The sequence below is a fragment of the Stigmatopora nigra genome, chromosome 19 (genome assembly GCF_051989575.1).
Source record: "Stigmatopora nigra isolate UIUO_SnigA chromosome 19, RoL_Snig_1.1, whole genome shotgun sequence".
Taxonomy (NCBI): Eukaryota; Metazoa; Chordata; class Actinopteri; order Syngnathiformes; family Syngnathidae; genus Stigmatopora; species Stigmatopora nigra.
In genome coordinates, this window is record NC_135526.1 from 1,208,612 (window position 1) to 1,225,873 (window position 17,262).

At 39.0% G+C, this 17,262-nt stretch overlaps 1 protein-coding gene across 12 annotated transcripts in view; it reads left to right on the top strand.

Moving 5' to 3' along the window:
* LOC144212460 (RNA-binding protein Musashi homolog 2) overlaps positions 1 to 17,262 on the top strand; it is a 159,716-nt gene that overhangs the window by 86,139 nt on the left and 56,315 nt on the right. The window lies entirely within an intron of this gene.

Sequence of the window (17,262 nt, forward strand, 5' to 3'; positions counted from 1 at the left end):
TGGGTTTTGTGTGGAATTTAGGCATGTTAAGATGGCACTTTGATATTGATGATTAAAGTGTGCTTTTTTTATTATTCATTTATTTGAAATTATGATTTATAGGGATGTTGGTAGAGCTACTATACAGTGCAATGTATGTAATATTGTGATTTAGTATGACCAAATGCATTCAGGTGAATGTGTACTGTAAATTATAGTGTCTTTTGTTCAATAATACTACTCCAATTTATTATTTTTCCAAATCCAAATGTTATTTTCCATTACCATGACAACTAGTAATCTCCAATCTGAATTTAACCATCAAACGCCGACCATATTTTGATCCTCAATTATATTTATGAGTAGTTACGTCGTTGTTTGTGATGGCAACATTCGTAAAATAAGGCATAAAAACAATGTCAGCTTCTCCATATCTGTGTTAATATGTTGTGGCTCTAAATTCTTTGAGCCCAGTAAACCGTTTCCAGGCGTGGAAACGTGATCTTTGCCTTGGGAGGGGATTTTAATGTGTGGTGACAGGACCTAGCGTGGGGTCTTGGAGATGAGGGCCTTTTCTTTTCTTCTTCTTTACTTTCTCTACCGTCTACTACACGGGGAGGAGAACTCCCTAAGAGAGCGTGGACATGGCGCTCTGGGACTTTGCAGACGTTTGCAAAATGCCCTTCAATCCAAGACAGCGCCTCAGGAAAAAAAAGCTTCCATTTTTTATTTTTTTTTATGACAACAGCCGCCTTTTCCGTTGACTTTCTTCGCCAGTTTCTTGGCTTAATAGCATTTTTTGATACGTCGTTCCAGCGGGAATTTGAAACGCTAGACATTTAGCGCTTTTACGTGGAGACAACAGGTCTCCCAGATGAAAGATGTTGAGTGAGAACCTTTTTAATAATTCATATCTAGCACTAGTGTGGTGGTGTAGTATTAATGACTCAACTGACCACAACCGAAAGAAGATTAAATATATTATTAAGTCAAACCAGTGTCTTGGTCCACTGCCCTCCAGTCCTAATCAATTTCCCACCTGTGTGGATTTTTATACTACAGATTAAGTCATGAAAAAATAATAATTCCATCTTTTCCTGTCGTATTAAAAAAAAAAAAAAGATCATTTTTATCTCCATCCGAATCCATTATGTCGACTTATAACGTCCTCCCGCTTATCAATATCTTTTTTTCCCCCCCACTCATATCTCGGTAAATATAGTATTTTCTCCCGGCTTATCATTATCATATCATTATTGGTGTAATATTATACCGTGAAAGCTATTAGAGGAAAGGGAAACCTGCAAAGGTCTTGGCAGCGGGGGACAAAAAAAAAAAAAAGTGTAGTTGCTTATTACTTTTTAACCTTGAGTTTAATGTGATGGAGTTTAAAGTGAGTAGAAGATGCTTGATTGACACCTGATTGCGAGTGTGATTTCTTTGGGGCTGTGCTGAATTGGTTAGGGGACAACCGTCACACTCCAATAGCTGGCGTATTGTCCGATTCCGTCCCCGCGAGCCCCAAACAACCCAATGTCAGGGACGTTTTCTACATTTCCCATTTTCACCATCTTTTTTTCTCTTTCTTATCCCGCAGTCTTATTTGTCTCTCTCTTTTTCCCGGGCCGTCTTCGCCACCTCTCGCCTTTCTCCCGTCGTGTCTTTGGCTGAGGGGGGACAATAGCCATAAGCAAAGCCCCCAACAAAGACGTGTGTAGAGCACCATCTCCTTGGCATTTAAAGGACTAGAATACTGTCGATTGTGTTGGAAATTGAACTCTCCCAAGCCGTTCACGCTTTAGCCGGGGCTTCCATTGTGGACGACTTGAATGTCTTTTTGGTGAGCGGCTTGGACCGTCCGACGTCGGATGGCAGAGGGCAGCTATTGTTCCATGTTTTAGCTAGATGGTCCACCTCCATTCAACCTTCCCCGTTTCGAATGAAACTCATTTTGTCGGGAGACATGATAGAGGAGGATGTGTACATTGGGAAGGAGAGTTTTTGGAGGGCATTTTTCGAGGGTTTTGGGAGTACTTTGGATATTTGAGACATGTTTTTGCATATGTACTGGAAGTGGATGTTGTTTAGAATGGGTGTCAAACGTGTGTTGGTTCGCCAGACAGTTACATATATAAGTATATTTTTTTAAATTAGATTAAAAGTAATGTATACTAAATATTCATTTTTTTATAGATCTAAAAGAATGTTTATTAGAGCTTATTTTAGTAATGGAAAATGTCTTTTAATCATTTGTTTTTTATATCAAAGGAAAACAATATATTTTTATGTTTAATATTAATGTGAAAAACCAAAAATAGTTTTATATTTATATTTTATGCTCAATATTAAAGTGGAAAACAAAAAATAGTTATATATGTATTTTTAGATTTTACAAAACGCTTTTTGAACTAAAAACACAAAAATAAAAACATTTAATTAAAAAATATGCAATTTTTGATTTAAAAAAGGGCAAAATTATGAAATATAATATACATCTATAGTCTATATTTTAAATTGATCCTAAATCTTAAAGTCTCGGACCGCACAAAATGATATGGCGGGCCAGATTTGGCCCCCGGCCTGCCACTTTGACACCTGTATTGTATAAGTGGTGCCAAATTAAAAAGAGTTTTTACAAGTTGGAAGCTACATTCTTAACTTCTTGAATATATTTAAGCACAAGCTAATATTAGTGTCGGCACCTTCACACATTGTCTCCCGTCTTATTTTACTTCCACCGTTAACAAATATGATGCAATGCACGTGTAAGTTTCCTAAATATTGCTCCGTAAAAAAAAAGTTAAGGCAATTAGTAGCGCCTTAATTGTGTGACTGATTACAAGCCAAATTCTTACTTGGCTTTCAATGATGCAAGTGTTAGAAATGCGCCACACATTTAGGGATCAGGCTAAATGTTTGTTTATTAGTGTCGTGCGTATTACAATTCATGTTCTTGGAGAAAAAAAGGATTGGTCGGTGGTGGCATTGTACGAGAAGGAAAATAATTGGTGTACGGCCATTTTCTTTTTTGGGTTTGCGCTGGTCGTCAAGGCTGTTTTTCCACCTGGCACTGGAAGACAGGAGCGCTTGGTGCTTGTCTGTAATCCCTTTACCTGAATTGGCAGAAAAGCTTGCAAGTGCAGCTTTCAGTGAAGACTTGGCAGCGACAAGTCAATGTCACACGGAGCCACTTGCTTTCCAAACAATCCCAAAATGTTTGATGGCCAGTATTTTCCAAGAGATTGTGGCCGTCAGGTTAGAAGTATCTCAAGTTTATGTCCGCTTTTCAACTAGTCTTACTCTTTTATTGAATGTATTTGAGTGGAGAAATTCAGTCTTGTAGTGTCCACCATCTGGTAAATTGACATAATACAGTATAGACTAACTTTAGGATGCATAACTGACCAATCAGGGTCATGTATTTTGCCGTTTACTAACTTTACGATGCATAACCGACAAATCTGAGCATACTGCATGGTGTATTTTGTACTATGATTTTTGTTTTTTTAGTCTGCCCTTCGTGTACCATTTAATATATCCCTCCCGTTTAGTATACCAGGTATATTAGATGGTAACTACGTTTTTTTGGTAAGATTTGTATAGTATTCATGGGGGTATAATTATAGATACTTAAGTTTGTTAAAATTCCAAGTCAGACTTTATCCAGCAGTAAGTAGTTTTAATCTGAGTAGTAAGTAGTTTTAGTCTGAAAAACGTTGATGCAACCAGTCATGGTATAAAGAGTGCGTAGTGGATTGTACCTTCCCGTTTTTGCGCCATTTAATGTACCCCTGGAGTTTAATATACCCAGGTATATTAAATGGGGAGTTATATTTAACAGCAACATACGGTAATGAGCCTTGGAGTCACTTTTTTTTAACTTCAAATGCATTTTAGGGTGGAATAGGTTTTGATATCTGTTAAAAGAATCATTTCCATCATGTCCAAACCATTTCTTGGGCTGTTTGTCACTGTACATTCCTATTGGACAAGGACATTTAGCTCTGGCCCTGCAGAATTAGAAGAAAAATATGATGGGTTTCATTAGCTCCAGTCATTCTACAAAGGCAGTCGCAGTCTTGGTCAGAAAACAGCAGTGTTGTTCTCAGAAAAAGCTCAGCGTTTGACGTCACCCCCGACGCCTCATCAGCCACCGGTGTTGGGGATTGAACATGGCCGACTGAGCAGAGGATGTCTGGTCGCAAAGTGATTGCTGGCTCATTGGCCGCGTCGGGCAAAGTGCGGACTGAGAACACTTGCTGTTCCAAAAGGAAGAAAAAAACAAAATGGAAAAAGCAGAAAAGGGCGAACAAGGAGAGCCGTAATGATGTCATGGTGAGGCGGGAGCGATGGCGGATAGAAAGAAAAAGGCAAGTGCCTCGATGGGGAGCCTCCCCCGCTTACTCCCGTGGCAAGAAAAGTAGCGGCCGTGGCTTCGAAAAAAAGCGCCGGGCGACCTGGGCCTGGCGCTTCTAGCAATTAGAGATCAGTCCAGCGGATGCCTCCTGGCCAGCCTGCAAATCCCTCCAAAATACCCTCTGATTACTGCCGCAGGACACGGGCTGTTTACCAAATGGATCTCGCCGTGGTTAGAAGGAGCTTTGATAATGCCTTCTTTTTGCTTGGGGCAAGAGACAGCCAAGGCTCGTCTCCGTTCTCCACACGGCGTATTCGACTTGAGCGATTCTCCTCAAAGTAACCGCCCGTCAATGTTACAGGGGGGCGCCAAACCTGTTTGGCTGCAACGCATTTTTTTCTCTCAATAGTGTGTCCTAGAGGCATACTTTCATTGAGAATGTCCTCTGCCGGCAAATCCTTTTTTAAACAAACTAGATCCCCGTCGATTCCCGTCTCGGAGTTGTCGTGTTTGCACATCGGCGCTGGTCTTTGCTCTGAGTACTGTCAGGGCTTCGTCCATTGAGAGTAAACGATCGGGCGCCATGTTTGACATGGACAAAGTAGTATCTGGAAAGCAGTGTGTATTGTGTCAACTTTGTACGGAATTGCTAATTTCAGTTTCAGTCTCAACTGGCCATAGTTTAAATGCATTGGGCTTTTTTTTTAACCTAATGTGTCTCTCAATTTATCGTTTTTAATGTAAATGTGTATCAAAAAACTATCAGAGGAACTGAAAACCTCTGAAATATCCAATCTTCTCCCGTTACTTCTTCTTTGTTTCCTCTCCAATTTTCCCAGTAGCTCCTTTAAAAAACTCCAAATCTATAAATCCACTAATACATTGCCCAGAAGGTCTTCTAAGGTTAAAACGGCCCATATAATATGAAATACCCTCATAACATTGTCAATATCATTCGTAGTCTTGCCCACAAGTGAGTGCTGCATTCTGATTACTTACAACTTTAAAACTCCTCGTGTCATCCAAACATAAACAAAAAAAAACATGGCTTTGTTTCCAAATTTACTGCCAAAACATCCTCTTAAATCAATCCAAAAACCTTGGGAATACTTTTACCCATTGCAATTATACCACAAAGTAAACGATAAAGAAGATAGTATTGCTCAACGGTAAAGATTTGTTAGTGTAGGAAGGAAAATGTGAGATCTGTGCAGCTTTTCTTCACTGGCTCTTTTTTGCAGAAATGAATCACCTTCACGCAGGCAGTCTTAGCATTTAGTGTGAATGTCATATAAATGGCAGAGCTAATCGTTGGCTATGGCTCTACCTCCACCTGGGGGCCTCCTGCCACGGCCTAATCACAGTGGCAAAGGAAATGATGTGCTTAGCCACTCTTAATAACTGCTTCGGCTCATCACTTTCTGGACCTCTAGTTTGCGAGGTGTCCAAATTCACAAGTCACCAGACCTGGAATGCCTTTAGGGAACACTTTTCTGCTCTCCAAGGTCCTTCTTTCCCCGGCCACTCATCCAGAAGCATTTCCAAGTGAGAGCTAGAGAGGAATCCATCCAATTAAATAAAGGATGGATATATTTTTATATCCTCCAATAACCATGGAAACCTCCTTTCGATTAATATTTACTGTTGGGATGTGTTATCCACAAATGAGCATTATACTTGAAAAGGATGCTTCTCCTTTATGCAAGGAGGAAATTCCCTGTAAATTTTCTAGTCTAAACACCAATCTTAAGTTTAATTATAACATTTACTGTATTTTCTTGCATGTAAACGGTATTTTTAACTAAAAAAATGATAACCAAATCAAAGGTACGACTTATATGTGCACAATTTATACTTGATATGCACAAAAATTATAAAAGGCATTTCCATAGTTTATTTCAAAATAGAGTAAAGATAAATAGATAAAATGGTAAATAAAATGTATTTTTACGTCTATGAATGAATTTAAAGAAAGAAAAAATAATGTATCTTGCATAAAACGAGAAAAACTCACTCACTTGTGCCTTTTTTTTCTTAAGATTTTCCCTTTAAAGTAATACATTTTCCAGTCCCTATTAAAACTGGGAATATGGAGGTGAAAATTGTGAATATTATACGAGAGAAATTGTAAAATTCAACAATTTTTAAGAAGAAAATATGGTAGAATTGCATTACATTACAAGTTTTTTCCATCCTTGTTGTAGATATTCAACCTTTGTGTATTGTAATATACAAGTAGGACAATATTTCTTTCAAAAATCAGTTTGGACCTTTTACTAGCAGCCTCATAGTCCGAATGCGTCCCTTTTTTTGAATTGTATTGAGCTACGGGAAGGAGAATAGAGGCAGGAGACGGTAGAGGAGGGAAAAAAAGCCTGGGGTTTTAATCTCTTCCCCGTGTTTATCTCGCCACCAGGAGACAAACCATGTGCCATTAAAAACATCAGCTGCTCCCACTGCTTGGTCACACAGCTGAACCCCAGAAGACGTTTGAAGGACAAAATAGAAAAAAAAAAAGCCCAGAAAGCCACATTTTTGGCCTAGTTTGATGCGGATGTTGGGTGCCGATATTGATTAGATAGATATCGGAATGCCTTTTGTTTGTGGTGATCTTAAGCAAAGGTTAAGAAAGATGGAGAATATTTTCCTCATGAGTCCCGGGGATTGGTTGTCTTTAGCAAATGGAAATGGCGTCTTGAAATGGACATGGTATTGAGAGTTATCCAGCCTTTGACCTTGTGATGCCCCCCCTAGCTTGTCTATTTGTGACCAGCCGGATTCTCTTAGAAAGCCAAAGCATCGGGGAGGATCTACTGCTCACATCATCATTCTCGCTACAGCTAATAGTGGATTTACCAAGGTTAAACCTCCTGTGAGATTGACCTAGAATACTCAAGTTTAAATCTACTGCCTCACAAACATGAGATAAGCTTGGTTAACATTTTTTTTAAATAGCATTACATTAAGAAAAGGGATTCATGGTGTTGTTTTTTGACAAAGTCAAGATGGTGGATGTCATTATTTGGAGAAGATTGTTCATGAAGTGGTACATTTTTTTTGTGTGGATGTTCTAGTCTGTATTTACAGCCCTGATTGGTGCTTAGCCAGGCGTCTTCCAGCTGAGTGCAGCACATATGGGAATTGGCTAAATGTCTTCCACGCCGCATCCGTAAAATCTGTTGCCTTTGTAACATTTTTCAAACATGCTGATCACACCAACAAAGGCACTCCATTAGTAATACCATTTTTAACTCTCGGAGGAGTCCTCTTTTGGAGAAGTCCTTCTTCCAGATTGATGAATAATTTAAAAACCTTGCATATAGCTTGTAATAATAGCAATGTGATTTTTGTTTGCGTCTGTTTTTCTTCAAAATAACGGCTTTGTCAGGCAGGAAGAATGCGGTAATGGCTCGTATTCTTTCGGGTACTTTAACAATCACGTCAATGTTTGATGTTATGATGAAATTTGAGTGTTTTTCAGGGTTGGTTGCTAGATAAATTGTACCTGTGCAATTTAATAATGTAAAAATTGGTGTGGGTCGTTTCATTTTGAAGTGTTTACTTTAGATGATTTTTAGAGTCGCGTTGATGTCGAAAATGTGGTTCGTATAGTGAGTTTAAGATCTCTGAGACGTACTAGAGCAGGAGTGGGCAAACTTTAGGGCCCGGGGGCCACATTGACTTTAAAAATTTGACAGATTTTGGCCCGAGTCAGCACAAGATTCGATACATATAAAAAAGTGCATCCGTTAACAGTACATATGAAACATAAAGAGAAGAAAATGACTAAAGTATTAACATACTCATCAGTCATCATTCAAGTAAATACTATAAAGTACAAAGTAAAGTAAAAAGGAATGTATTAAGAAATATTAATGTCATTTAAAAAAATAGAGGATTAAAAAGCTTAGTTTGGACTAGACATAGATAATCTTTTTTCCATGGCATTGACAGCGATAGACGTCGAATTTATTTTAGACCATCGTCAACCTTAGACCTTCACATTGAGTTGTTTTCAAAATATCTAAAAATCCAAATTGGCTACTGAGTCATAGCAATCACTTCTCAAAAAAAAAACAGATTATATCACCATTCGTCCACCAATCCAATCCTTCATTTTAAGAAATGAGGCAAAGCAATTTGGACTCCCTTCCATGTTTTTTTCCCCGCAATTTTTGTTCCCATGCTGAACTTCAAAGTGTCTGTTTTCCAATGACAACCCACACAATTTAATCAAGCGCATTGGAAACGAGTTCCCCCAATTCTCGCACTGCCATTGGATGTTTACTGGGCCAACTGCCATTGTTGCCCCAACAGGCAACTGATTGGCATCCCACCGTCCTGCTGGTTTACCACTTCAACACTTGTAGGAACCTTTTCTCTTTTTATAAAAAAAAAAAAAAAATGTATTCCCTAGTAAACATTTTTAAGGCCAAACAATCATCACACCGCAGGATACATCTCGGCGTGTTGCTGTTCCGTGGAGACTTGTTTGTGCTTTTTTGGAGGAAACAAAAGCTCTCCGCGGTAGTAGAAAACACGCAAAAAAAGAGCATAAAGTACGTTTCCCCAAATCAGCCTTAGCGGGTAAAATATGTGCAAAGAAAAGAAGAAAATCCATAAATTAGTCGCATTTTTTTTTCTTCCTCCGGAGAGTAAGAATAACCTACAGCTAATCATATATTAGAATAATAAGCATAACATAGGGAATAAGCAGGCTAAAATATGTGTGAGAACACAACATAACTTTGCCCAGCTAAATTACATTAAAAATAGTGGAACACATAGTCTGAAAAATACAGTTTCATCAATTCTGGAATAATAAAAAAATATCATAACCGAATAGGGTGGGTAGATGAGTTGTTATAGCAACGGTGTCACAGTTCTGAGGTCCTGGGTTCGATCCCAGATTGGTCCTCCTTTGTGGAGTTTGCATGTTTTCCCTGGGCTTATATGGGTTTAGTTCAGGTTGATCTAGGCAAGAAAGATGATCTTTAAAACCTCCAGACTACTGAAGGACTGTGCTGTAACCTTAGTCTTAGTCTGCAAAAGGTCCCCACCTTGTCGATGTCCTGTGTGTGGCTCCAGTTTTTTTTAACTAGGTCTACAATGTCTTCTGTGTCTTGTGCAACCAAGAAATTTCCCAAAAACTTGCATTCTAGGGTAGTTGAACTCTCCAAATCACCCCTAACTTGGAGGGATTGGGTTTGTTTCCTCGTGGCTTGCCATTGGTTGGCTAACGTTTACCAGTTGATGGCCGAAACCAGCTGGGATAGGCTCTAGCACCCTGGTGTTAGCAAAAAGAACGAATAAGTAACTACTTAAGAGATAAACTAGTTTGTCTTGAAAGTTTCTATGGCAATTTCTAGGAAGCAACAAAATAAGAAGCACATTTTTTTTTTATTTGATGCGATTATACGAGGGCGTGTTTGCCACCGCTCTACCATAATCAGGGTTACCTACCCAAGCGTGAGTGTCAGGGTGGAGACGCCTGGTTCATTAGCTACCATGGCAGGATAATGTATGAACCCAATTCTTAAATGTGCCCACAGGTAAAAGGGAAGAGATGGAGTGAGCAAGAAAAATAGGCAAGCCGCCATTGTTCTTTGGCTTCCATGCCGTTTCTTTTGACGTCGGTGCACCCGGGTCACACTGTGTGCCTTGTTTGGTAGAGTGGAGCTCATTGGATTTACCTGATTAATTCATAGATTGATTTATTTATCGGTTTATTAGTTTTAATTGGCGGCATTTTGACGTGGCGCCACCCGCTTGTTTGCCGCATCTCTTCCCGGATTGACAGGTCGCTAGTCATGGTGAAGATTCGCCATCCCATCAGCGTCACGCGGCGCCACGTCGCTAATTGAGTTGAATGCGTGGCCCGTCTCTCCTCGGTGGCTCCGTCTGTCGGCGTCTTGTCATGGGTTTGTCGCACTTGACAGCTTCCGAGTCAGCCTTTGTGTGTTTCAACGTGTGTCTCTGCGGAGGTGTGCTGGGATTATTTTCTTGTTTTTTTGTGGGGGGGTGAGCGTGTTGCTTTTCTTCTCAAATTTTTGCATACAACACCCGAGGCTTCAACTTATGACGAGCGCGGAAAAATCGTCGGGTGAGCCGTCGAAGACCCGCAACTAAAAATATGAATTGGTATCAAGTATTCCGCGTCGAATTGAAATGCTAAAACTGTGTGTTATGTTTATGATAAGTCAAAGGAGTTGTTCTATACATTAGGTAAGGTGTCCATCTTTGTCAATGGCAGCCAATGTGTTTGAATGGGGGCATCTTATGTCATTTCTTGTTGATTTTTAGGGGCTTTCTATTCATTTTGTGGCATTTTTCGGGTCAGTTTTTGTTCATATTGGGACGTACAGGTCAATTTCTGTTGATTGACAGACATGGAGGTCCAGTCGCCTGTATTTTGGTCGCCGGTCAATTGTACTTCGACATTAAACACTACTCAGATATTAAACAGTACTTGGATATTAAACAGTACTTGGATATTAAACAGTACTTGGATATTAACCGTTTTGACTTGGGAGGTCGGTGAATGTGCGTCATGGAAGTCACAATGAAATGAGTCAACGAGTTGCTATAGAAACCATACTAAGTGTTTTTTTTTAATCCCAATAAGTAGTTAGTTTCTAGAAATCTAGATTACATGTGAATTCGCTCCATCGGGGTCACGAATGGCGTCTGTCGCCGTCACGCTCTTGTTTTTTTTTTTTTTTTTTTTGGCCCACGCAAATGCCTCGGAGCTATAGGGTACCTTGATATGGCAGCTCATCAATAGTTCATGAGGTTATTCCAGGAATTCTTGTGGCGTGATTAAGGATGATTAATAAGCCGTGGGTTGTGCTGGCCTTTTTTTGGCTTGCATCTGCATAGAATAGCTAACGCCAGCCAGAAACTATACAAACGCGCTTTGTGATCTCCACTGGCTGCCGTTTAAAGAGTTTAAACTTAAAAGACGGCGTGCCATGCGGGACCATGTCCACTTTGGAGACCGTCCCTTTATCGCCAACGCCAGCTTGTCGTTCTTTTGGGTCGTTTACACAGGATCATTTTTTCACGCCAGATAACTCAAATTAAATAAAAAAAAAACAGAAGTAGAAGTTTTAGTGACCAGATTTTGATCCCCAACAGTAAAGAACCACTGAAGAATAGCTGAAAGTCATTATCTCATTGGCGATAAACCAAGCGGATCTGCAGTTGACAACGAGCTGTTTTTACATTAAGCGCACACTCAAACTATGACAAATGACCACTTAGGATACTCCGACTAAAGTAACCTATCCAGAACCAAAGTGCTTTCGGTTTATTAGCTCAGGGGTGGGCAAACTTTTGGGCCCGGGGGCTCACATTAACTTTAAAAATGTGACAGATTTTGGCCGGGTCAAAACAGAAGATAGGATACATATAAAAAAGTGCATCCGTTAACAGTACATATGAAACATAAACAGTAAAAAAGGAGTAAAGTGTTAACATACTCATCACTCATCAAGTAAAAAGTATAAAGTACAAAGTCAAATAAAAATGAATGTATTAAGAAATATTAAAATGTCATTTTGCTGTATTAGCTGCATAAGTTTTCACTGTAAATCTCTTCTGATTGGCCGAGCACTCTCGGGTCTTGACTTGTCTTTAGTATCTTTACGGAAGTTCTCCGTGTACACCTTCTTGAGCGTCCACCTTATCAATCCCGTCTTTTCACGCTTGCATGAACTTCATCATGGCCGACACACGAGTTCCAATCAGAGCCCGCCTCCACAGGTGAAGAACCCCCGCATCAAAGTCACTTGTCGCTCTTGTGCTTTTATCGCCATTTCTCATCTTTTCCTGCCTTTCTCTGTCACTTCACACATTTTTTCTTCTCCACCTTCCCTCATATGCATGACTATTTTCCATTTTTTTTCCTTCCCAGCCAATCTCTGACTCACCTTTGTCTCCTTCTCACCAAGATCTATTTTTTTTTCATTTATTTACCAGATTCTAGTCATTGGCCATTTCTTGAAAGTGGAAAGCTAAACCAGTTTAAAAAAAAATCCCAGTCCAACCTGTCATTTCTTATGAATTAGTCTTACCTGTCAGACATTTATTTTTTATTTTATTTGGGGTGGGGGCTGCTAGTCATTCCATTGTCGGCAGGACCTTTCCATCTCTCTTTGGGCCTCACATTTCATTTTTCTTCCCACACATGCCACCCAGCAGTCCCTTAAGAAATGTCATTTCTGTCTTGTCTTTTTGTTCTGTAATTTCTCCATGTCCCTCCTTTTCACTTGGGAATTGGTTTATGGTCCGTCGTTCCCATGTCACCGGCCCCTTCTGATCTCTCTCTCTCTCGTCACTTTTTCTCTCTGTCTTTGTCGTCCTTCTCTTCTTTTCTTTTCCATCCCAGACTTTCACATCTTTTTGGCGGCTGTCAATTTTTTCCAAATGCCAACCTAGCATGAATTTTCCATAATGTTCACATTATAATCATTTCACAAAAGAAGGACGGCATAAATATGGAAGGATCTTTGTTTGGTGGTCTATTTTTTGCTTGGTGTCCTTTGGAGACATTGTTTAAAAGTCCCTTGCTAACTTTGATTATGTGCAATTGTGTTTGGAGGCGTTATATGGGGTTCATTTTTGCATATTTATTCATTTTTATTTTGGTTATCATGGTGACCGCGTTATTTTATTCTGCCATCAACAAACATTTCAGTCATTTTAATTGAATTTTGCAGTATTTTTTAAACAAATCTAACAAAGTGACCACATTATTTTATTCTGCCATTAACAAATAATGTTGAAATTTTAATTGAATTGCTATACATCTAGAAAAACATTTTTGGGTAATGCTGGAATTGTTGTAATAGTGTTGTGTTCAAAGAAGTTGTAAATATGAATATTGCAGTTGGATATTAGACTGAAAAAATAGAAAAAATAGAGGGTATAAGGAAAAATCTGATACATTTTATTTCCGCAAAATATTTAGGATAGCCTCTGTATTTATTAACAAATAGAAGCATATATTTTTTTGAATTGAACTGGGTTAATTATCTTCTTTTATCCATATTATTAAGCATATTTCTCTTCTTTAAAAAGAAGTCTCCATTACTTTTCCCTGTGTCCCATCCAAATGCAAATATTATTTTTCTACGACATCTCAACATTACGATGTCGTTGTTACTTATTGCCAAATTCCGTCGGTAGCTGCACCTGGCCACGGCAGTCGTCAATTATTTTTAATTGCAATTGCCGTAATAAAAAAAGGCCCAAATAGTGTCATGATCAATGTTTCGGGCAGACATTTACGTTGCTATTTGCTTTAGTCGGCTCATTTGGATAAATGGGATGAATGCTAAGTGAATACTACTCACCCTGGAGGAGGGAGGGAGGGAGGGACTTGTCTCCCCTTGGTCTCATACGCCATGATTTATTCATCACGCCACACGTCTAGGGAAGGAAGAGATGCTAATATGTTGCCCGTGCCTCCGCTTGAGATGATTGCGTCATCATACATGTGTTTTACGGAGTCGAGAGTGGAATTCTGAAAAGATGGAAAAGTGCAAAAAATGTCAGTCACAGTGCAGGAAAATCCCTCATTTTTAAACACTTTCTCTCTCTTCCAAATGGTCAAATTAACTTTTTTTTCTGTAGCAATGAGAGAGGATAATGAATAGGTCCTCTTTGGGCTCTTTGGGGTTTTTCTGGCTGCTTTCAAATGGATAATTCTCACCGGCTGATGCCTTCAGGGACCGCTCCATCTTATTAACTCGTCGTTCCAGACAGCAGGGATGGAGAGGGACACTTTTGACTTTCACAGCTAGGGGGGCGGGACGGGCGATAGCGTTTGTGATACGATGGTGATCTCGCAGTACGGCGGTGGGGAAATATATTCTGGATTTTTGAGTGTACGAGTGTTAAAGAGGCAAAACAAGCTGTTTTCTAAATGGAAAAATAACCTTCTGTCAAAAGATGTGTTGAATATTTCAGTGTGGCTTTTCTGTGGATAAATATAACTAATAGTGGAACATTCTCATAATAGCAAGTGATTAAAAATTGTGAGCCGTAAACATCCCGGTGTAATTTTGCCAGAAATTATAGGATCTAATGCCTTGGCCTGAATATAAAATGATGTTTTTTGCATTGGAATGAAATGGAAAAAGTTTTGGTTGTCTTAAAATAGGCGTATAGACATTGTACTTATGTATTCTTTGTTAGCTAACTGAATTGAATTGAATTGAATTGAATGCCTTTATTGTCATTATACAAGTATAAATAGATTGAAAACTTCACCATGAATCAATAATTAGTCTGCATAAATAAGTAGTTATTTACAAATTCAGTTGCATGTTATTTTACATATTTAGATCTTCAGATAATCAGATATTATAGTTTTTGCATGATTTGAATGAGGCAAAATAACATGCTTTTTCTCCTATATTGTTATAATAGTTTGTTTCAAAATACTTTGAGTACAGAAATTGAATTTGGTCTTTTGTCAAACTTGAGTCTTGCAAAATAGGGCGTCATCTTATAATCAGGGTCGTCTTATATTCCGGACAATACAGTATGTAAACTGAATAGCACAGCATTAAATACATAGGCGTTCATATATCTTGCAAATGACTGTATCGGCCCATCTTTTTAGCCAGCGCTGAAATCTTGAGGTGATGCTCCAAAGTACTTTTCTATCCGAAACCCTCCCGGCGTTGCGGCGTCGGGCATCCGACGGCCCAGAAGGAGTCGATTTGTCCCGAGTGCCTCCGGAGCTTATCTGACCGACCGTTGGACATAACATGGAAGCTGACTCTCCATCACTGTGCTGTGCTGCTGTAAGAGGATGCTTTCACGCCGCACTGTCGCATTTTGTAAGCTGTTGTCACGGCTGGAGGGCTCCAATGTACAGGGAATAGGATTGGCACAGACAAGCCACATGACGTATGACTACACAATCATTCAAGACACCTGAGCAACCACCACAACAACAACAAAAAACAGGCATTATGTTATGCTTTTAAAACCAAAACCCCTCAATGGGAAAATATGTTTTGGTCCAGTAGGAAATCCTTTTGACCCTACGGATAAAATCCCGGGTTAAAAATACGTGTATGAGTAAAATGCAGGATCTCTCTTGGCTCTAGACGGAGCCAAGTTTTTATTTGCCGAGGAAAGATGTTTTAAATTAGTGCTCATAAATTAGCGAGCGCGTATTCATTATGCCTATCTCTGCAGTCTCTTTATCGTTTAACTGCACTATCATAAACATAATCATGGGTTCTGTCTTGAAGTCTCTGATGGCGCCGTTGCATCTCCCCACTCTCGTAGAGTATCCATAAACGCAGCGTTATGAATCGATGAAGAAATGATAAGTTGAGCTTTTGAAAGTGAACCAAGTTGAGCATATTAACTGGATTCAGCTCACTTTAGCCTCTCTCACTCAGTTTGTTTTTTTTGTGCTACTTCTCATTCAACTGCCGTGTTATTGTCCTGTCTTTCATGCATCAATAGAGGGATTATTATACATTCTTATTTGTAATTGGAGGGCAGGTTAGACAAGGGGATGATTAAAACGCCGTGTCTCGACTCGCTCTATTTTGGGGTCTTTGTCTCATGGCGATGCCTTTGCGTGCCCTGCTTTGTCCTCCAAGTTAATGCCGATAATGTGGCGCTTAGTGTGGACACAACAAACAAAAACACACACACATAGTTCAGGCTGACTTGTTTACATCATACCTGTCGATTTATACGTGTTTTCCCGTATTTTAGACATTTTTTTAATCATTTTAAATTGTGTAAAGGATTTTTTAAAGTACTTTTTTTTGTAAAACTGCTCTTTCGTTTAATCCAGATCTAATCCGGATCGTTTTAGTCAATGGAAACAGGTGTAAATGACGTTCATTATGATTTTCCATTTTTACCTGAACTGTTTTTTATATATTTTTTGCTATATTTTGATGTAAACAGTGCATGGCGTTGTATTGGATTGACAAATGTTTGCTAAAAATGGCTGCTAAACTATTAGAGTTGGGCTAACAATGTCTAAGTGAATTGTGGTGAAGAGTTTTGACAGGCCGGCTAGATTATGATGGATGATGACAGGAGGCGTATCTCAATAGCCGCATTGTGTGTGTGTGTTTGTGTGTTTTAGTTTTGGACAAAGTTTACTGGCTGGGTTTAGCCATTTTATTTCCCCACTGTGGTTTGTGAAAATGTAAGAAAATCACCTAAAATGACACTCTTGTGACTTCTACTTTGTTTTCTTTCATGCCCATGAAAGAATTAGTTTTACGCAGGAAATCTTAATTAGGTTGACTGAAGAAAAACGTCTTTGCTGGAAGCCTTTTTTGAGATCACAAAATTCAATTCAAAGGAAACTTTGGCCAAGAAATTGAAAAGTGGTTATCCAGAACGGAACTTGGCGGCTTTCCGAGTGTCTGATAACTGTGAAGGTTAAACATAACATAGAAAAACAGAGGTTGCTTAAAAAGTCTGTGTGGTGGTGGCGAGAAGTCAATCAAAGTTCAACTCATTGGCTTCAATGGAGGCTGATAGACAACCATTCTATTTCAACCGGTTTAATGGAAAAATGTCACAGCATTTTTTTTTTGTCACAGCATTTTTTGTGTCACAGCATTCTTTGTCGCAGCATTTTTTCACCTTTAATTTTGTTAGGTTTAATAGTTTTCTACAGTGGATTTGGTGGTTTGTATTCATTGTCATTTTCTTGAAATGATTAGTTTGAGTGTAGTTTTTATCAGTTGTAGTATTGCTTTCAGTTGTTCTGTATTTTGGCCTGTTTATGAGGTGTATGATATAGAAAAATAGATTTAATCACTCAACTATATATTTTTATAACTGCCCTAAAATGCAAAAGTATTAGTAATACTGCATTTTAAATTGCTGGCTTGAAATAACTGGAAGTTTAGTAGTTTTAACAGGACCAC